Source organism: Mustela nivalis (assembly GCF_964662115.1).
Source record: "Mustela nivalis genome assembly, chromosome: 1".
NCBI lineage: Eukaryota > Metazoa > Chordata > Mammalia > Carnivora > Mustelidae > Mustela > Mustela nivalis.
The window spans coordinates 98621908-98644721 of NC_139020.1; the positions used below are offsets into that span (position 1 = coordinate 98621908).

The 22814-nt window shown below is 40.5% G+C and overlaps 1 long non-coding RNA gene across 1 annotated transcript in view; it reads left to right on the plus strand.

Annotated features, from left to right (window-relative positions):
- The window catches only part of LOC309863297, a 311338-nt gene extending 299432 nt beyond the window's left edge, over positions 1 to 11906 (plus strand). Inside the window, exon 5 of the long non-coding RNA XR_014310975.1 lies at positions 11671 to 11906. This is a non-coding gene — a long non-coding RNA (uncharacterized lncRNA). The remainder of the gene's footprint in view (positions 1 to 11670) is intronic.
- Positions 11907 to 22814: the final 10908 nt, after the last annotated feature.

Genomic DNA, 22814 nt, shown 5'->3' on the forward strand with positions numbered 1-22814 from the left:
TAATGTGCGCTAATAGAGTTATACACCTGAACAATTCACAGCTGATAACAAGGTGCATTACAGGAAGGTCCCTGGTGGAGGTGAGAAAACTTTTAGGGAATTTAAACTTAGGGAATGGTGACTGACTCCCAAAGTGTAGACTAGCATAACAATCACTGTTAGACACTAAATTTATACAGAAAATCTTTTTAAGCCCTCAGCTCTGTTCTGGACACCAGCAATAAGATTATTAGTAAGACACGACTTCTTTCCTTGAAGACAACACAGACCAGTTCGTGGCTATCAATACTTTCGGGAGAGGCAACAGGATAGGATGGAAAAATCACCGTGGGAAGGAGATTTGAAATTCTTTTAGAAATCCTGCCATTAATTTAAAGCATGAGCTTGACTGGAGTCACGTTTGCATTGGCTTCTTTCACGCCGTGACAGGGATGTGAGAAAGGGAGGGTGGAGCCTCCAAGACTGGGTGTGTCATGATCACTCCTGAAGGAATGCTAATACTGTGCTGAGGAGCTGAGAACTCAGAGAAAGATGAAAGCATAATGGGCTGTAATTATCATAGGAGCTATGGAAACTCATCATCTGGCATATTATGCATGGTACCAACAGGTTGAATAATGTTCTGGCAGAGGCCGTGTATACTTTGGATAATTGGGGCATGACTACTGAAATCCACTGGGCATTATAATGAAGATTAGCTGTTACCCAAGCCCATTTCCTTTTCTTCCTGGTTACACAGTAAAACTAGGTTTCCCAGCCTCTCTTGCAGTTAGACGTGCTTAGATGAATGAATTCTGAATAATGAAGGATGGTTAGAAGTTATGTATACCCAGCAGGACTTGCTCACAGGAACCTCCCTCATGCTGTCCTCCGTATTCTTTCTGCTCTGATGGTGATCTTGGAAGATTGGTGAGGAAAATGAAGGAGGTATGAGATACAAGGTAGCGAAGTCCCTGAATCATGACTTGGACAGGAAAAGTAGATGCCTGATAATCAAGAATACCTATTTTGGATATGCATGAAAAATAAATAATTCACTCTATTCACTCTATTAATATAGTGAGATTTTAAGCTTGTTTTTACAGAGGCTACATTATCCTAATTCAGAGGTCAACAAACGATGTCCTATGGGTCAAATCCAGCTCATGGCTTATTTTTACACAGCCCATGAGAAGAGTTTTACAATCTTTTACATCTTTAAAGGTTTTTGTTTGTTTGTTTGTTTGTTTTTAAGAATAACAGAGATCATATATGACCCACAAAGTCTAAAATATTTATTCTCTGGCTCTTTTCAGGATGTTTGCCAATCTTTGTTTTAACCAGTATAGAAATTTCATATGACAGAGACCTTGGATTCCAGGCAGATATGAAAAAATGATAGACTTCCACTTCCAGAAAAAAATGGAATAACAGGATTGGGTTTATTTTCTGATCCGAAGCAATTAAAAAATAAAAACCCTCCAAATATTTAAATGATTTTCAAGATCTTGAATGATCAGGCTACAAGGTTCAGTGATCCCTGAGAGACAGAAGATAAGTGAGGTGAGACCTATCATGGCTCCAGCTTATTGCCTGGGTAGAATTGCCAGTTACAAGGAGGGAGAACCCAGGAGATGTCTGACAGCTTCTCTGGGTTGAGGAGACAGAGCTGGATGTGTGAGGAGGCCAAAGCGGCCGGCTTTTAAGAGATAGTACCAGAGCGGATAGAACTCTGGAGAGTAGCATAGTTCCCCTGCTGTATGTCCTTAAGTGCTGACTGACTCATGCCGGCCTGTGAGGAAGTGACCTTGGTCTGAGGAAAGATTCCAAAGAATTAGAGGAAACCTTCCCTGGGGCTGAAACAGGCAGGACTGAGGATAGTTTCTATTTCTTCCCAACAGAATAGAGAAACGTCACAGTATACGGAACATCCAGAAGAGTACTCAGAAGGGATTTGCCTCAATAGTGGGACAAAATAGCCCTAGAGAAAGTGCCCCTCTAGGCCCACATCACAGAATTTAAAGCAAGATCCAAAAAGCCTTGAACTTTTTCCATGTAATTTACCTGTGCCCTAAAACAAAACCCAAAAATATTTGTAGGAATACAAAAATAATCAGTCCTTAAAAAGGTAAAAATTATAGTGTCAGGTATCTAATAAAAAATTACCATGTCAATAAAAAGTAAGAACTTTAATACATACTTCATCAGAGAAGATGCAGCAATGGTAAGTAAGCATGCCAAAGATGTTCTGAGTCACTAGTCATTAGGAAAATGCGAATTAGAACCACAACAAGGAGCCACTGTATACCTATTAGGATGTCTAAATTTAAAAGGATTGGTTATTACTAAAATCTGGCAAAGACATGGAGCAACTGGAACCCTCCCATACTGTTGTATATAAAATAGTATAAAATACTGAATGTAAAATAGTACAACCACTTTTGAAAAAAACGTTTGCCAGTTTATTATAACACTCACCGGATGACCCAAGCCTAAATATTAGGTATTTATCCAACAGAAATAATAGCTTATGTCTATACAAAGATTTATACATGAATTTATATGGTAACTTCATTTGTAAACACCCCAAGCTAGAAACAACCCAAATGCCCATGAACAGAGTAACAAATTAACAGACTATGATAAACCAAATGTATTAATTTGTTAGGACTGCCATAACAAAATGTTACAGACTGGGTGCCTTAAGCAACAGGAATCTGTTTTCTCATAGCTGAGGAAGCTAGAAATCTAAAATCAAGGTTTTGACAGGTTTAGTTTATCTTCTTGGCTTATATGTGGTCACTTTCTATTTTTGTCCTTTCACGGTCTTTCCCCTGTTTGCGCACAACAAACTGTTGTGTCAGTAAATCCTAATCTTCTCTTTTTGTAAGGGGACCTCAGTAATTTGGGATCAGGAACCAATGTAATGACCCTATGTTAACTTCATTATCTCTCTAAAGCTCCGTCTCCATATACAGTCACATTCTGAAGTTTTGGAGGTTTGGGGCTTCAACCTGTGAATTTGGTGGGGAAGGTGGGGGAGGGGCGGGGCACAATTCAGTCTGTAGGCAATGGATTCCTACTAAGCAATAAAAAGGAATTAAGTATTGGTACATAGTACAATATCGATGCCTCTAAAAATAATTATGTTGAGTGAAATCATACACGAAAGTACATATTGTATGACTCCATTTGTAGAAAAACTCCAAAAACTGCAAACTACAGTGACAGAGAAAGAGATCATTGGTGGAATTGAGATGTGAGGGGAATTTGGAGGTAGGTAAGACAGGGACTGGAAAGGTGCTGGAGGAAACTTTTGGAGCTAATGAGTGGGTTCTTTTTCTTGATTGTGACAGTTTCAAGGTTGTATATATATGTCAAAATGTTTCACAGTCTACATTTTAAATATGTGTAGTTTATTGTACTCTGATGATATCTTAATACTTTTTTTTAAAAGACCTATAAACATATTAGTTCCACTTATAACCCAGGGCGGACTTAAACTCACATCGCCGTTTTATTATTCTAGTAATAACAAAGATACCTATTGGTAAAAATGACCTGTTGGTGGGAATCATCACTGTTTCAATTGTCAGTTTTTATCTGCTGTGAGCACCTGCTACTTTGTGTTGCACCACTCCTCTTCTCCTCTCTAGCAAAACCATGCTTTTGGTTACTGTCCTTTTCATTGCTCTAATTGTCGGGATGCAGGAGGAACAGCTGCTCCTCCAGACACTGCTGATTGGTTGATGGGCAGACACTTGAATCCAGTTGGGCCAATCAGATAACTTTCTTGGGTTGTTTCTTACTAAAACTGGGAGGAGTTAACCTTTTCTGGGGTTAGGAGCTATAGGAGGACAAGTTTTTGATTGGCAATATCCGTGTGTCTTTCCACGTGGAGGAAGTCTGTGTGAGGCCAGAGAGATGAAGTCCGCACCGAGAGAAGCAGAAATGGAGAGTTAAGAGAGAATTGGCATTATTGGAGGTTCTGCTTCTAGTTCCCGAGAACTAGTGATATCTCTGACCTTTCCATGTTTTCTTTTTTCTACTTTTCCTTATACATTGTGTATTAGTAATTTCCTCATTTATTAAGTTAATTTAACTTAGGCTCCTGTCATATTAAATACTGTCATGGTTTACTATGCATTTCTAATTTCTTTTAGGGTCTGAGATCTCGGCATAGCCCAGTAAATAATTGAGGTAGGTGTCACTGAAATCAACAATTTCATTTAATTTAACACCTTTATCAAATACCTACTAAGCCCAAGACATTGTATTACATGCTGAAAGACATTCTTACCCAGAGTGCATTTAAACAGCCACTCAAGTTTTGAACAGCGAAGTAATTTTGAGGCTCCCCACTGTAAATAATTTTGTGGCAGAACTCCCAGGTGTACAATGCTGAAAAAAAGTAGATAGAGCCCCAAATTGAACTCATTAGAAATATGTGACCACAGGGAAATGAAAAGCATTCAATGATAACTTTTATTTTCTTAGAATCCTCTGGATTCTAAATCAACTGTGGACTAGAAACTGGCTCTTAGGCTTTATCTTTTATGGTAATGTACACCATAATCAAGAGAATAATTTTTTGGTTCCAAGGAATTTTAATTTAATAAAATACTCTGAATTCAGTCATCCGTTTCTCTTTATTGGCACAAACCAGTAGGAAGTAAGGAAACAGAGCAAATGTTACAGCTCTTCATTACAGTGTTTCTGTTTTATTTATTTTTGTTTTCTGATTGTAATTTGGCTTTTGTGTTGCACATCGAAGCTGGTGGATTATTTTGCTCAGTGGCTTAAGAAGTAAAAACGCGTCTTCCCTGTCATTGGTGGGGGGACTCCTTTTCTAGAATGCAATGATGCTACTTAAAAGTGGAGCACCAAGTACCCTCTTATACATCATATTGGTTGAGTAGGTTCTGAGACAAATATTTAGGAATGATTAGATCAGGGCATAGAAGAATGTTAAGCAAATAACACGTACTTAATAAAAATCTCTTAATAGATTATATAGTGAGATGTGTTCAGAAAATCTATACTATTCCCACACAAAGCCACTTCTATCTTTACGTCTATTAAGATATTATTTAAAAATGAATGAAATAATAAAGTATATGCTTTTGGAAGTTTTAAGCCCCCCCCCCCCTTTTTTGGCATAGGCACAGATCTACTTCTGTACCTTTATCTGGGTAATCTCACCTAAGCAGAGCTCTCCCTTGCTTCTCAGTCCAAGAGAGAAGACGGATATTTTCTTTCTAAAGTACAACATTTGTAACATTTCTCATGTTATCAAACTGTGATACTTATACCCCCTACCCTAGGACTCTGTATTGTTAAAAATACCATACCTTTTGGTCTACTTCTCCCTTCAGTGAGACCCTAGCTGCAATTAACATTTTTTTTTTTCTTACCTCATTGTAGTTGCACATACAATACATTTTTTTCTCTGTATAACTGTGAAGGAATGAAGTCAGCTGCAACAACCTGACTCCTCATCTCCCTGCCTTCAGATGTGTGTTGTTAACCTTTTGGTTGGTTACCAACATTGTCATTTCTCTTCTTAGCCAACTCCTCCTACTTTCCTCTTTCCTCTTTTTCTGTCTCTTCTCTCTTTCTCTCTTCTCTCACCCACACACACTTTTATATGGAACATGTGCCTTCATGCTTCAAATGCTGTGGGGTTATATCTCTTCATTCCCTGTCATGAAGAGTTTCAATCTGCATGAAAATTCACTAGTAATGACAGCACAGAGCTGTGTCTTCCAGTCACACTTCTGCATAGCTTCAGAAAAGCTTAAAATATTGGTGAGATGAGGTATAGTTTCCTCCTTCCTTAGACTCAACTAGATCTTTTGGTCTCACTCTCTCCATTTCAACCTATAAAGCAAGACATTCCAATGTTACCTAGCACATTACACATGGGTGGTGTGTGGGATTTAATTGCTACTGTAGAAAATAACTTAAGGTACGAAAATTGAAGGATTGGCCCAAGAGAAAGTGTGGAATAGGGGAAACCGACTTTGAGACTCAGCTCACTCATCTGTAATATGGGATTGATATCAGTTTCATAGGACTGTCATGATGGTAAAATTAGATAATGAGTAAGCATCAAACAGCAAGACTGACCTCTAAATAGAAGTCAGTGAATATTAGTATCCTCCCCGGGAACCCCACCTTCCCACTCCCAGTCTTTGTTGTCTTTGTTGGGCAGCTCTTACCCCCAATCTCTGGTCCCTGGGAACCTGTTATTTATCTTTCCTATCAACTGTGCAGGTCTCAGACCCTTTCTTCAATAGTATAGATGTCAATAACTATTACAAGCTTAAAGAACATTTTAACAGGCAGCGGGTGACTTTGTAGCAGGAATTTTAGAGTTTGCCATGGGGGGATGAGATAAAATCCAGTGGGTGGGTATTCATTCGCCTTGCTTACTATGTGTGAGTCTACCACGATGGCAGATAATAACAGGGTTGATGTCAGGGTACTTAAAAACTAGTTCTTCCTCATAAGAATGGGTGCAGACAGCAAACTGGTTTGGCCAGATAGGGTGTTCTAGATATATGTTGACGTTGGTGTATCATTTTACAGTCTCTTGTGTTCTTTGCTCTGTTACCTGGGCTACACACTTTTTGTGGGAACAGCTACGGGATGGCAGAGGGAATCTGGGGCATGGAAACATAAGGCTTCCATTCAAGTCGTGGCTCTGTCATTTCCTAGCCGTGTAATTTTGGCCTGTTTTCTCATCCCTGAAAGAGAATTATAATACCGACTACACAGGGTTTTTGTTTGTTTGTGGTGAGGCTCAAAAGAATTTTTTTTTTTTTTTTTAAACATGGAAACGTTTTAGAAGGAGGGAAATTAGTCGTTGTGATTCAGGAATTCTGGTTCCTGTGTATGTGACAAAGATACCGCCAGCAATGCTCCAAAACTCTGAACCGGGAAAGAGTCCAGATTTAGCATAACTGATAATAAATCTATCAAATCTTAGTGACACGTCTACTTCTGGGTGTCCAAGGCTCTTTCTCCCCTACTAAATACTAGTGTGTCCTCAGTCATTGCTCAGTGCCCTTCTAAACCCTGAAACCCGTGCTTTCAAGCCAGGGCTTTCCTCTGAGCGTTTGAGTCTTCTTTGCTAGGGTTGTGGGTGTTGGTCACACAGGGTTGGTCCGATTCATTTTAACTGAGCGCAGGCTCACAGAGCTTTCTGCCTGAATCCATGCGTGGCCTGGTGAAAGGGAGAGATAGGCAAGAAGCTTCAGGTTTCTGAGTGGAAGCTGCCCGTGGCCCTCACCAGCCATTGTGTGCTGCTCTTCCTGCTGACTCAACTCTGACCTGTCATGCTGTGCTTGATATTTATATTTCTGGAAATGGTTAGCCACATTACTAGGTAATAAGGTTGCAAATTCCAAGTCTCCCTTGTAATCCAGGTCAGATGTTGCCCTGGGAGTGGGTGGGAATTTGGAGAGGCCAAGATTGAGGTTGTTGTGCCTCAAGGGAGATGACGTGATCGGGCCTGACTGGCTATCTCATTCTGTGGTAGTTATTTGTACTTTGGGGAAGGACCTACAGAGCTCTCTGTTGAAATTTTCCCATCTGTTCTTTAAATTTACAATGCACTTGAATTTTTTCAGTTGTTATCAGCGCCTCATAGTTAATGGAATGTGCCTTTAAAAAACTAGAATATTAGCTAAAATAAACAAGTCAGGAAATGACAGATGCTGGCGTGGATGCGGAGAAAGGGGAACCCTCCTACACTGTTGGTGGGAATGCAAGCTGGTGCAGCCACTCTGGAAAACAGCATGGAGGTTCCTCAAAATGTTGAAAATAGAACTGCCCTATGACCCAGCAATTGCACTATTGGGTATTTACCCTAAAGATACAAACGTAGTGATCCAAAGGGGCACGTGCACCCGAATGTATATAGCAGCAATGTTCACAATAGCCAAACTATGGAAAGAACCTAGATGTCCATCAACAGATGAATGGATTAAGAAGATGTGGTATATATACACAATGGAATACTATGCAGCCATCAAAAGAAATGAAATCTTGCCATTTGCGACAACATGGATGGAACTAGAGCATATCATGCTTAGCGAAATAAGCAGAGAAAGACAACTATCATATGATCTCCCTGATATGAGGAAGTGGTGATGCAACATGGGGGCTTAAGTGGGTAGGAGAAGAATCAATGAAACAAGATGGGATTGGGAGGGAGACAAACCATAAGTGACTCTTAATCTCACAAAACAAACTGAGGGTTGCTGGGGGGAGGGGGTTTGGGAGAAGGGGGTGGGGTTATGGACATTGGGGAGGGTATGTGCTTTGGTGAGTGCTGTGAAGTGTGTAAACCTGGTGATTCACAGACCTGTACCCCTGGGGATAAAAATATATGTTTATAAAAAATAAAAAATTAAAAAAATAAAAAACTAGAATATTAGAATGGGCAGAGAACCAAGAGGTTAGATAATCCGGCCCACTCTTGAGAGGTGAGGGAATACAGATGGAGGAAACGTTCTTGACTTGCTCAGGGCCAAAAAGCTGCCAAGTAAAAGAGTAAGGCGCAAAGGGCTCCGTTTCCTAATTCCGAGTCAATTTTTTTGTTTTGTTTTGTTTTATTTTTCAAAATCACTTTTCCCTGCTACTTCCTGTTGGTATAGCTCATCCTTGGACACCTCTGATTTCTCACGTGGCCTCATCCATCTGCTTCTTCCTTGTGAGCACTATTGTCTCCACCATTCACGTCCTCCGACATTAGACACACCTGGGGATATCCCAGTGCTCAGGTTATGGCCAGACAAGTACCCAGAAAACCCCAAACCAACCCCAGGAGGGTGAGGAAGAACAGGGCCATAAAAGGGACCAGAGGGTAGGTAGCTGGAAGTGGTAGAATTCACATCCACACGCATGCAGATTCAGTGGCTAAGTCAAGTCAAAGATTGTATTTTAATATCTTGAGTCCTTCCTTGGGCTGGTGCTGGCGGTTGGCTCCCCCTTTGCTCCTTCTGTCCTGGTACCCAGAGCCTGGTACCCAGAGGTGCCCAGTACCTCCCCCTCCCCCACTCCCCTCCATTCCTCCCCCCCCCCCCGCCCCCCACCAGCTCCTCTCTGGCCTGTCAGACTCTGGCAGGGACTGACTTGTCGTCTCTGGAGATGGCCAGTCAGCTGCAAGTTCCCTCCAGGGGTTGACGGGGTGGAGGCTAATTAGGGAACAGACGAGCCCTATGGCTGAGAAGGGGAACAGGGTAGGAAGGTGTAGGCACAAATACTTAGACGACACATGTCCAGACACATCCTGCCTTCTTCACTCACACAGTTGGACGTGGTGAGAGCCCATGAAACTGTGCTACTCCCAACCGAAATCTCCTCCCCTGGCGCTCCGTGGAACGGCCTGCACTGCCTCGGGGGGCCAGGAGCCTGCCGCGGAAGAGCTCAGAGTCTAAAGGAGCAAGCCCTCTGGGGCCCGGCAGTGGTTCTCAGGTTCCCTTATGTGGGAATGACCTGTGGCCCTTAGCGTTCTGTTTCCATGGTTTCCCAGGTCTCAGGACAGACTGCTGGGGCGTGGGCTCCTCCTTGAGCCAGCTATGAAAGTGATTTCTGAGGACAAGGGATGTCTGGGGAAACACTGATGAGGGGTAGAGGGGAGAAGGCTGGCATTTGGAATCTAATGGAACTGGATTTTGAACTCAGCTCCATCATGTATTAGCTTTGTAATCTTAAGCAAGTGCTCTCTGTTGTAAACTGAGAGGTGGTAGAGCAAAGAGGTGAAGGTCATAGCTTCTGGAGTCAGAAGTTTGAAAGTTCTGACTCTTTTGCTCGTCAGTCCTGTGACATTAGGCAAACTCTTTAACTTCCTTTTACCTCAATTTCTAGATTATGGAACAGGGATGATGATTATTGTATTTATTTTTTATGATGACCGAATGGCTACATGAATTTATTTGGGAAGGCTCCTGGCTCATTACAAAGACTGTATGAGCACTTACTGTTAATACTGAATGTGGATCATATGTTCTCACTTTTGTTAGACTTATGAATGATGATATAGATAAATTACCTGTTAAAAAGTTGATACTCGGTAAACAGTATCTTTATTATGAGAAAGCGCATAAAGATGTTTATAAACGCTCTCTACGTGAGACAACATTATCATATTATATGCAGATACACAAGTATGTACGAGAACCCAGGGAAAGAAATGGTAAGGTCACAATGTTTTTTTGTTTTTTTTTTTTTTTTCCCAAGTCTGATTTCTCAGTCAGTGCCCCAGTGGAGATGAGCATTAAGGGAGATGAGAACATCCATTGTCTGACTGATAGTGTGAATGAGCAATGCTGAGGACAATTTCAGAGGCCTGGACAGCTGCTGTTCGTTCAAATCAACTCAAATCCTGGTGAAAAAGCAGTGGGTTTTTAAAACCTAGCTCACTTGAAAACTGCTAAAATGCACTAGAACAGCTCCGGAAATCCCATCTGTTTCATATTTACAGAACGCTTCGTTCCTTCGGTCTGGGCACAACTGACTCATTTTCATTGTGTTCCTATGGCAGAGTGTCTTGTCATTACCAAAGAAACCAGACAGCAGGTTTTGTGTGCGTGAGAAATGTGCATGCCCACTCTTTATCATTGGTAAGGCTGTCTAAGGATTTGATTACTTGTGATTCATGTGGCGAAGAGTTTATGTAATTTAGCAAATTTACAAATGTAATCTTTTAATGTAAAGCAGTAATGTCTGGGCCATGAGCTGCTTCTTTTCTTTTATGCACATATATTCTGTGGGACTGTAGTATAGCAGCGATTCTGAGAGCACTGGGTGAGCACCCTCTAGTCAGACCACCTGACTATCTTAGTTCTACCATTTTGTAGCCATCGGACCTTGGGCAAGGTAATCAATCCCTCTGTATCCTGGTTTTCCCATCTATAAAAAAGGTTGAGTGCAAGAACCTTATCAGTAGGAGGCTGTTGTAACAGCCTTCCAGATCTTAGAACAGTACATATTTATCTCTTACTCACCTCACAGTCTGAGGGACATCATGAGGTTCTCCTGGATGACTCTCTTCTAGGCACTGGGTTGATAGAAACCTCTTCCTTTAGGGGCCTTCATTGTCCACCAAGGTTGTGCCATCCAATATGGCACCCTACTAGCCGCACTTTGTTATTTAAATTAATTAAAATATTAAAATTTAGTTATTGTAGCTACCTCTCAAGTGCTTGGGAGTCAAATGTATTTAGTGATTACCATATCGGACAATACACACATAAAATGTGTCATCGTCGCAGAAAGCTATGTTGGACAGCACTGCCTTAAGACCTTCTTATTCTCTGCTCTGTCATCTCCATTTAGCCAGCAAGGGAGAGGACTTCCTTTAGCCCTTCTAAAATCTTGTAGAACAGAAGGAAAAGTTTTTGGGAATTTTCCTCCACTTTGTCATATGGGGCTCAGAGCCTCATTGCCAGTAGATCAAAGGGTTATGTTTTCTGCATATGGAAGATACTATATAATCTGAGCTCCATAGGCTTGCTTTTGATTTTCTACAAAATTATAGAATATGCTCTTTCTTGACGTATCCTGCTCTCAAATGTATTGTCTTGATGAAAAATCCTATTTTGGATACCAGTTGATGAATATTATCTTGTTTTTTTCTCTTTCCTTTCGTTTGTAATGATCTTCCTGCCATTGCCATGGAAGACAGCATCACTCCACCTAGAGAGAGGATCATCTACATGAAATGCAGAAGGGAGAAGCACATTGATGTCCATACTGTAAACCTGTGAGCACATCTTGCTGCCTTCGGCTCCTGTTCTTTACAGGAGTCCGCTGCCTCTAGCTATTCTCTTCAGAGGGTTAATGCTGGGGAAACAGGGTCTAAATATCTGACTGGGGCGCAATGTGCCTAACACTAAAACTGTGACCTGGAATGCAAATCAAATGGTCTTACTTAATGAAGAAATGACAAGGAATCAGTCGACTTGGTTTTTTGGCACATAGTTCTAATTATATGACTGTTATTTTATTTGGATTATCTCATTTTTCAGGAAGTTGCATCCTGACCTCAGGAAGCCAATCTTTGTCTTTCCAACATCATTTTATACATTTCCAAAGTCTTGACTGGAGAATATATCAGGAATTTTCCATTTTAATCATAATTTTGCCTCAACAATAACATAAAAATCTTTTATTCATTTTTCTTACACACTATTTGACTCTTCTGCCCTCTTTATTTTGTTCTAATTTGATTGTGTGTTTGGCTCAGGCTGTGGGGGAACAGTGCATTAGGAAGAGAGCCATCGCATTTTGAGGGTCGCCAGCTGGCGAAAGTTTACATTTGGTGGATCCTACTTGCAGAAGAGTTGGTGAACTTGTCATTGGGTCTTTTATTCCGAAGTATTGTGCAGTTTTGTGTTACCACATGCTTAATTAAATTAACTGAGTGCTTGCTGTATGCTGAGTGTCACACGGCGGAGAGCTAAAAAAAAAATTTCCTGTCACATCATCGGTCAGTTTCCTTCACAGCACTTATCGCATTATCTAATTATCTTGTTTATTTACTTTTTAACTTACACATTGTCCATCTTGCCTACTGCAAGGGTAGAGACTGTCTTTTTTTACTGCTATAAATCCAGCTCCTGGCACATTGCCTGGAACATAGAAAGTTCAAAATATAGTTTGTTATCTGAAAAAAAAAATGCTTATATTCTCTGGTAAGAGAATATAATCTGGTTCTCCCACTTTGCTATCTTTCAAACCTTCTCTGTCCTATTAAACTTGAGTTTGGTACCTATTCTGACCAGAAGCAGGTCTTCTCTCCTGTGATGTCCCTGTGTTTACTGTTGGTCCAATTCATTCAGTGTATTATTACATAGCAATCGGTGATTTCTTTTATTCTCAATTTATGCTCCTATTACTTATTTCCTTATTCATACATGCAATAGCATTTTGTAAAATGCGAAACACCTCTATGAGTATTATGATCATAAGCTCCTTGAGGTTAGTGGAACAAGAGTGTAGTTCTCCTACAGACTGTCCCCTGTATCATGTCAAATGAATTGCTAGATGAGTGATACTTCTGTCCCTATCTTTAAAGATGAAGACCAGTCATGACCCTGGTTCCAACTTGCGAGTTTTTTTCTCCGCGATACATATGTCCTTATGTAGACCTCTGCTATCAGGACCATCCTAGATTTTTCTTCCTTCTGTCCCTCCACTTGGCATTCAAACCTTTATTCAGTGTCTACTAGATGTAGGGCAGATTTGCTGTCTAGGGTCAATAATGTCCTTGAGATGGAAGCTAGAACAGTTCACTTGCCAAGGAAGACTGAGGTGAAATCCTTCTGACATTCCAGGGCCAATCACTCACATTGGCCATAGGCTTTGACTCGGGCTTTGGTGTTATCAGGTGGCTTGGTCCAGTGTATGATCTGCTGGGGCCTTCCAGGAAAATACTCTCCTTATCTTAAAACTATGCTGTGATTGTCCTGACACGTTCCTGCTTGCCTAAGCCTGGTTCTTGGTGAGAGTCAGACAGAATTCGAGTGCACACTCAATAGCATGTGTGTGTGTGGCTATACACACATTTCACTAGGCAAGGTCTCATGCCAGGAAAAGATGCTGGTCCCCAGTGCCATGGAATCCCGGTGGATTTCCATGGCAAAGGCATTATGGAAGACCCCTTTGCGAGGGGGTGGGCTTTTTGGGAAAGTCTTCCTGCAGAGTGATAGGCATATTCTCCCTGAGCATTTGGCACCAAGAATTTGTACCAACTTATAAAGCACAGTGCCAAGTTCTACTGCCTAGAAGCTCCTTAAAGGTTTGCTCTGATGTTGGCAGAAGCAACAAAAGGCATGTTTTCTGTTTATTCTTCTGCTTTTTTTTTTTTCATTTTGCAAATGAGAACCAGCAGTGTAAATGTTCCATACCAGAGGAGCAAGATTGTACCAAAAGGCATACCTCCTCCTGCCTACACACACACACACACACACACACACACACACACACACACACCTGCCCCTCCCATGCATATCCATTAGTTTTAATCACGTGGGCTTTCCAAGCTGCTAAGTCTGTCAGTGTGGATCAGCTCTGCATGTCTGTATTGCTTCAGAGCACCTTGCAGATGAGAACTGGATGGACTCACCTGGCTGGGTAATTTAGACACCCGTGGGGGGGCAGTGTTCCAGCATGTTCCTAGGTATCTCAGGGCCTGGTTTCTTCTCAAGAAGTGGGAGAAGACTTTATCCATTTGTGTTCGGACAAGAGACATTAGGGCCTTAATTTAAGCACTTTTCCCGACATTGGGCAGTGGAGTTGCAATCCAGCAGGATTCAATACTGCTAAGCACATTTGATTCGGTCCTCGGGCTCACCCAGCCCATTCTGAACCTGGCAGCCTGGGGAAAATGAACTTGTCTGAAAAATCTACATAGGAGCCTGGGCAGTAGCTTTGCCTTTTTTACTGATGGCTTCTAGAAATGCACCAGACATTGCTGAGTGCTGATGGTGACATTGCCCTTTAGGCTGATTTTGACAGGCTAGTCTTTTGACTCACTGCATTGATTTCTGTTGAGAAGCTGCAGGCCTGGACTGATGACCCCAGAATGTGGTTTTGTTTTCCCCATAATTATCTATCTGGATTTGCAGGAAATAGATGTTTTGTTTCTGTGAAGACAAAAAAGCTACTTTCCTGCCTTATGGCTGGAGCCTGACCATTTTACACCTTTGAGTCCATTAAAAACACCTGTGGGCAGGAGCGGGCTAGATCTATGCATCCAAAGGTCTTTCAAACCCACGCAGCCCAGGGTGCACCTTTGGTGTATGAGATTGGCCTTGTGAAGAGAGGCCTTCTCTGAGGTAACTCTCAGATCCAGTATTGACAAGAAAGTCTGGGACCCAGAAATTCTCTGAGTGTCTCTTGTAATGAATGGACCTCCTTTACCAACGGTCACATTCTGACCTTCTAAAACCACAGTCCATTTCCTGTTGACTTCTAGCACATCTTTGGTTTCCTTGCAGGTTTTCTCTTTAATCACCACTCGTTAATGTGATGCCCTTTGAGGCTTCTCCGGCATTTCACAATTCCTTCCTGGGCCTTTGAATGTTCATTTTCTCCTGCATTGTGTTTTCCTGAGGTTTTCCGAGGTGTCTTGTACCCCGACTAGAGTGGGGAGGGAAGTACATTCGGCTTCTGCTTTTCAGAATGGGTTTCTCATGCTTACCACTTGGTTTTCCTACTGACTTGGAAAAACTGTGCTGGAACCTTCTCTCTGATGCAACTGAATTGCATTTTGGTTGGAAATGTTTTATGCATTAGGATGATAAATGATGACTTTATTTGCCAGACCAGGCAAAAGATCTCTGAAACGGAAAAAAGGGAAAACAAAAAAACATCTTTCAGAAGCTACTGTATGAGAAAGACTTCTGAATATGTTGGAGCCTTTAGAACACAGCAGGGTGGGGCCATCTTGGGGTCACTGAACCCCAAGGGAACTCTCTTTTTTGGCTACTCTGTCTCCACCCCTAAAAGGCATTAATCTTCTCCCCAGGACCTCTCTTGACCCTGAACATTTAGATTTAGGGTGTGTAGCTGTTGTCTCTATCTTAGGAGGCAGAGGGGGTTTCAAATGTTTCCAAAAGGGAATTGAGATCATGGAATCATTCCAATTTTACACATATTTTTAAATAGGTTCCTACCTACCTACTCAGACTGCTCGAGAACACCCTTATTTTGCCTTGTGGTAGGTTTTGGTGAACTGAGGATGAGGCTAGACTTCTTCAGTAATGAGGTACAAACTCTGGCTCCTCAAATGTTATCCTGCGGCAATATTTCCATGCAGAAGTTGGGGGCGTCTTTTACATTATGCCTTGCTTCACTTCACAGTCTGTGTTGCCAAGGACAGATTTGTGGTGACTTGTCGCTGCTCTACGATTTTGAGAGCAGGCCTCTCCAAAAATCCTGTCCTTAAAGACAGAGTGGTTTCTTTCCCCCTTGGCTCAGGCCTACTGCCAAGTCTCACCAGGTTTCACACCCAACTGTGGAGTGTGCCAGCTCCATCTCCCACTGCTCTCTCTCGGTCAAAGCTGTGGTCTGTTTATACGGCAGATGGGCACATGCCACACAGGAGTTTCTGAAACTGCTAGCCTGTTTGGAACCCAGGTTTTAATGATGGTATAGCCTTATGGAGCCTAAAGACATCACTGACTTTCATTTCAATTCAATTTAGATGTGATTGTCACCTTTCAGGTGTCAGCTGCCAGACTTGTGTTAGGTATTGGGGATGAGGGAGGAGAGCATGGCCACTACCTTCACAGAGCTTAGAGCCTAGCTGAACTTTCTCATTTATAAACTTGACCCTCACAAAGACACCATCATGCAGTGCTAAAAGCGACATTTCCTTTCATCCAGTATCATTCAATTATATTACCTGAGTGTTCCAGGACAGACTCATGCTTATCTATGCTACAGTCAGAATAAGTAAAATAACTTGTATTATGGGAAATAGGATTCAACTAATGAATCACAGGAACAGTTGCCAGTAATCAAATGTGAGAGACTCTTCAACTGTTGGAGGCAAAGAAGAGGGAAGAAATGAGGATATGAATGTAGAAGCAGAGAGTAGTTATTACAAAGTAGGCTGGAAACAAAACAAAAAGCTCTATTCTTTTTAGTCTCAGAAGCCATTGTTGGCAAGGCCCGTTAAGTAAGCATCCAAGTCGTTTCCTCTAGTCTGACTTTCAGAATGCAGTTATGTTGGAAACTATTCTGCTGATTAAGGTTGTTTTCTCTTTTCTAAAAAATTTTAAACCACTCCCTCTTCTGAGAGAAGAGACCTATTTCATGCATACAAGTCAGCTCTTGTGCATTTCACGTTTTAGCACTATAGGCTCTTACAAATCTTTATTTTTTAATATTTATTTTTTAAAGACTTATTTGTTTAATTGAGGGTGGGACAGAAAAAGAGGGAGAGAGAATTTTTTAAAATATTATTTTTATGAACATATAATGTGTTATTTGCCCCAGGGGTACAGGTCTGTGAATCGCCAGGTTTACACACCTCACAGCATTCACCATAGCACATACCCTCCTCAATGTCCATAACCCAACCACCCTCTCCCTACGCCTCACCTCCCAGCACCCTTAGGTTGTTTTGTGAAATTAAGAGTCTCTTATGGTTTGTCTCCCTCCTGATCTCATCATGTTTCATTTTTTCTTCCCTACCCCCAAATCCCCCACCCTGCCTCTCAAATTCCTCATACCAGAGAGATCATATGATAATTGTCATTCTCTGACATATTTATCTTGCTCAGTGTGATCCCCTCTAGTTCTATCCACATTGTTGCAAATGGCAAGATTTCATCTCTTTTGATGGCTGCGTAGTATTCCATTGTGTACGTGTATGTGTGTGTGTGTGTACACACACATATATACTATATATAGTATTCCATTGTGTATGTGTGTATATATATATATATATATATACACACACCACATCTTCTTTATCCATTCATCTCTTGATGGACATCTAGGTTCTTTCCATAGATTGACTATTGTGGACATTGCTGCTGTAAACATTCAGGTGCACATGCCCTTTTGGATCACTATATTTGTATCTTTGGGGTAAACACCCAGTAGTGCAACTGCTGGGTTATAGGGTATCTCTATTTTCAACTTTTTGAGGAACTTCCATGCTGTTTTCCAGAGTGGCTGCACCAACTTGCATTCCCACCAACAGTGTAGGAGGGTTTCCCTTTCTCGGCATCCTTGTCAACATCTGTTGTTTCCTGACGTGTTAATTTTAGCCATTTCTGACTGGTGTGAGGTGGTATCTCATTGTGGTTTTGATTTGTATTTCTTTGATGCCGAGTGATGTGGAGCATTTTTTCATGTGTCTGTTGGCCATCTGGATGTCTTCTTTGCAGAAATGTCTGTTCATGTCCTCTGCCCATTTCTTGATTGGATTATATTATTTGTTCTTTGGCTGTTGAGTTTGAGAAGTTCCTTATAGATTTTGGATACTAGCCCTTTACCTGATATGTCATTTGCAAATATGTTCTCCCATTCTGTCAGTTGTCTTTTGGTTTTGTTGACTGTTTCCTTTGCTGTGCAAAAGCTTTTGATCTTAATGAAGTCCTAATAGTTCATTTTTGCCCTTGCTTCCCTTGCCTTTGGCAATGTTCCTAGGAAGAAGTTGCTGTGGCTGAGATTGAAGAGTTTACTACCTATGTTCTCCTCAAGGATTTTGATGGATTCCTGTCTTCTATTGAGGTCTTTTATCCATTTTGACTCTATTTTTGTGTGTGTGTGTGTGTGGTATAAGGAAATTGTCCAGTTTCATTCTTTGCATGTGGCTTTCCAATTTTCCCAACACTATTCATTGAAGAGACCGTGTTTTTTTCCATTGGACATTCTTTCCTGCTTTGTTGAAGATTAGCTGACCATAGAATTAAGGGTCTATTTCTGGGCTCTCTATTCTGTTCCATTAATCTATGTGTCTTATTTGTGCCAGTACTATACTGTCTTGATGATTACAGTTTTATAATAGAACTTGAAATCTGGAATTGTAATGCCACCAACTTTGGCTTTCTTTTTCAACATTCCTCTGGCTATTCAGGGTCTTTTTTGGTTCCATATACATTTCAAGATTATTTGGTCCATTTGTTTGAAAAACATTGATGGTATTTTTATAGGGATTGCATTAAAAGTGTAGTAGAGATTTTCACAATATTTGTTCTTCCAATCCATGACCATGGAACGTTTTCCATTTCTTTGTGTCTTCCTCAATTACTTTCATGAGTACTTTATACTTTTCTGAGTACAGATTCTTTGCCTCTTTGGTTTAGTTTATTCCTAGATATCTTATGGTTTGGGGTGCAATTGTGAATGAGATCAACTCCATAATTTCTCTTTCTTCTGTCTTGGTGTTGGTGTATAGAAATACAACTGATTTTCTTGCACTGATTTTATATCCTGACACTTTAGTGAATTCCTGTATGAGTTCTAGCAGTTTTGGGATGGAGTCTTTTGGGTTTTGCACATTAAATGTCATATTACCTGCAAAGAGTGAGAGTTGGACTTCTTTAACAATTCGGATGCCTTTTATTTCTTTTTGTTGTCTTATAGCTGAGGGTAGGACTTCTAGTACTATGTTGAATAGCAGTGGTGAGAGTGGACATCCCTGTCATATTCCTGACCTTAGGGGAAAAGCTCTCAGGTTTTCCCCACTGGGAATGATATTTGCTGGGGGTTTTTCGTAGATGGCTTTGATGGTATTGAGGTATGTACCCTCTATCCCTATACTTTGAAGAATGTTGAACAAGAAAGGACGATGTACATTGTCAAATGCTTTTTTGGCATTATTGAGAGTATCATATGGCTCTTTTTTTTTTTTTAAAAGATTTTATTTATTTATTTGACAGAGAGAGATCACAAGTAGGCAGAGAGGCAGGCAGAGAGAGAGGAAGGGAAGCAAGCTCCCTGATGAGCAGAGAGCCTGATGTGGGACTCCATCCCAGGACCCTGAGATCATGACCTGAGCCGAAGGCAGCAGCTTAACCCGCTGAGCCAGCCAGGTGCCCTCATATGGCTCTTGTTTTTTTATTAATGTATTGTATCACATTGATTGATTTGCGGATGTTGAACCAACCTTGAAGCCCAGAAATAAATCCCACTCAGTTGTGGTGAATAATCCTTTTAATGTACTGTTGGATCCTATTGGCTAGTATTTTAGTGAGAATTTCCACATCTGTGTTCATCAAGGATATTGATCTGCAGTTCTTTTTGATAGGGTCTTTGTTTGGTTTTGGGATCAAGGTATTGCTGGCCTCATAAAATAAGCTTGGAAGTTTTCCTTCCATTCCTATTTTTTGGAACAGTTTCAGAATAGGTATTAATTCTTCTTTAAATATTTGGGAGAATTCCCCCAGGAAGCCATCTGGCCCTGGGCTCTTGCTTCTTGGGAGATTATTGATGACTGCTTCAATCTCCTGACTGATTATGGGTTTGTTCAGGTTTTGTATTTCTTCCTGGTTCAGTTTTGGTAGTTTATACATCTATAGGAATGCATCCATTTTTTCCAGATTGTCAAATTTGCTGGCGTGTAGTTCCTCATAATATGTCCTTATAATTGTTTGTATTTCTTTGGTATGGTTGTGATCTCTCCTTTTTCATTCATGATTTTATTAATTTGCATCCTTTCTCTTTTCTTTTTGATAAGTCTGGCTAGGGGTTTATCAGTCTTATTAATTCTTTGAAAGAACAAGCTCCTAGTTTCTTGATTTGTTCCACTGTTGTTTTGGTTTCTACTTCATTGATTTCTGCTCTCATCTTTATTATTTCTCTTCTCCTGCTGGGTTTAGGCTTCCTTTGCTGTTCTTTCTCCAGCTCCTTTAGGTGTGGGGTTAGGTGTGTACTTGAGACCTTTCTTGTTTCTTGAGAAATCTGTATTGCTATATACTTTCCTCTCAGGACTGCCTTTGCTGTGTCCCACAGATGTTGAACAGTTGTGTTTTCATTTTTATTTGTTTCCATGAATTGTTTTAATTCTTCTTTAATTTCCTGGTTGACCCATTCATTCTTTAGAAGGATGCTCTTTAGCCTCCATGTGTTTGAGTTCTTTCCAACTTTCCTCTTGTGATTGAGGTCTAGGTTCAAATCCTTTTGGTCTGAAAATATGCAGGGAATAATTCCTATCGTTTGGTACCAGTTGAGACCTGATTTGTGACCCAGGATGAGATCTGTTCTGGAGAATGTTTGTTGTGCACTAGAGAAGAATGTGTATTCTGTTGCTTTGGGATGGAGTGTTCTGAATATATCTGTATTGTCCATCTGGTCCAGTGTGCCATTTAAAGCCTTTATTTTCTTGTTTATCTTTTGCTTAGATGACCGGTCCATTTCAGTGAGGGGGTGTTAACGTCCCTGACTATTATTGTATTGTTGTTGATGTGTTTCTTTGATTTTGTTATTAATTGGTTTATATAATTGGCTGCTCCCATGTTAGGGGCATAGATATTTAAAATTGTTAGATCTTCTTGTTGGATAGAACTTTGAAATATGATATAGTGTCCTTCCTCATCTCTTATTATAGTCTTTGGCTTAAAACCTAATTTATCTGATATAAGGATTGCTACCCCAGCTTTCTTTTGATGTTCTTTAGCATGGTAAATTGTTTTCCACCCCCTTACTTTCAATCTGGAGGTGACTTTGGGTCTAAAATGTGTTTCTTGTAGACAGCATATCAATGGGTTGGTTTTTTTTTTTTTAAAATCCATTTTGATACCCTGTGTCTTTTGATTGGGGCATTTAGCCCATTTATGTTCAGGGTAACTACTGGAAGATAGGAATTGAGTGCCAATGTATTGCCTGTAAGGTGACTGTTACTGTATATTGTCTCTGTTCCTTTCTGGTCTACTACTTTTAGGTTCTCTCTTTGCTTAAAGGACCCCTTTTAATATTTCCTATTCGGGTGGTTTGGTGTTTGCAAATCTTTTAGTTTTTGTTTGTCCTGGAAGCTTTTTATCTCTTTTTCTATTTTCAATGATAGCCTAGCTGCATATAGTATTCTTGGCTGCATATTTTTCTCATTTAGTGCTTTGAATATGTCATGGCAGTTCTTTCTGGCCTGCCAGGTCTTTGTGGATAAGTCACCTGTCAATCTAATATTTCTACCTTTGTATGTTAAAGACTTCTTGTCCTGAGCTGCTTTCAGGATTTTCTCTTTGTCACTAAGTCTTGTAGGTTTTACTATTAGTTGATGGGGTGTGGGCCTATTTTTATTGATTTTGAGGGAGATTCTCTGTGCCTCCTAATTTCTGATGCTTGTTCCCTTTGCCATATTAAGCTAATTATCTTCTATAATTCATTCCAAAATACCTTCTCTCTCTCTTCTTCTGGGATCCCAATTATTCTAATATTGTTGCATCTTTTTTTTTTTTAAATTTATTTGACAGACAGAGATCACAAGTAGGAGAGAGGCAGGCAGGAGAGAGAGAGGAAGAAGAAAGCTCCCCACTGAGCAGAGAGCCCGACATGGGGCTTGATCCCGGGATCCTGGGATCATGATCTGAGCCGAAGGCAGAGGCTTTAACCCAAGGCAGAGGCTTTAACCCACTGAACCACCCAGGAGTCCCTAATATTGTTGCATCTTATGGTATTATTTATCTGTCGAATTCTCCCCTTGTGGTCCAGTAATTGTTTATCTTTCTTTTGCTCAACTTCTTTATTCTCCATCATTTGGTCTTCTATATCACTAATTCTCTCTTCTGCCTCATTTATCTTAGCAGTAAGAGCCTCCATTTTTTATTGCACCTCATTAATACCTTTTTTGACTTCAACTTGGTTAAATTTTAGTTCTTTTATTTCTCCAGAAAGGGATTTTATTTCTCCAGAGAAGTTTTCTCTAATATCTTCCATGCCTTTTTGGAGGCCAGCTTGCACCTTGATAATCATAATTGTGAACACTAGTTCTGACATATTACCAATGTCCATATTGATTAGGTCCCTAGCCTCCAGTACTGCCTCTTATTCTTTTTTTTGTGGTGAGTTTTTCTGCCTTGTCATTTTATCTAGATAGGATCAGATACTGAAAGGATATATAAAAATAAATACTAAAAGAATAAAATACTAAAAGGGTGGAAACAACTCCAGAAAAATATATGCTAACCAAATCAGAAGAGACTTGAAACCAGGGGGAGAAGTAAGAAGGGAAAAATAAAAAAAATTAAAAAAAAAATATATATATGACCTTAGTGAATAGAACAGAGACACCCACATTTTTAGGTGTATTCTGGTCTTTTAGAAGAAACTACCCCCCAAAACTTTAAGGAAAGAAAAACATATATATA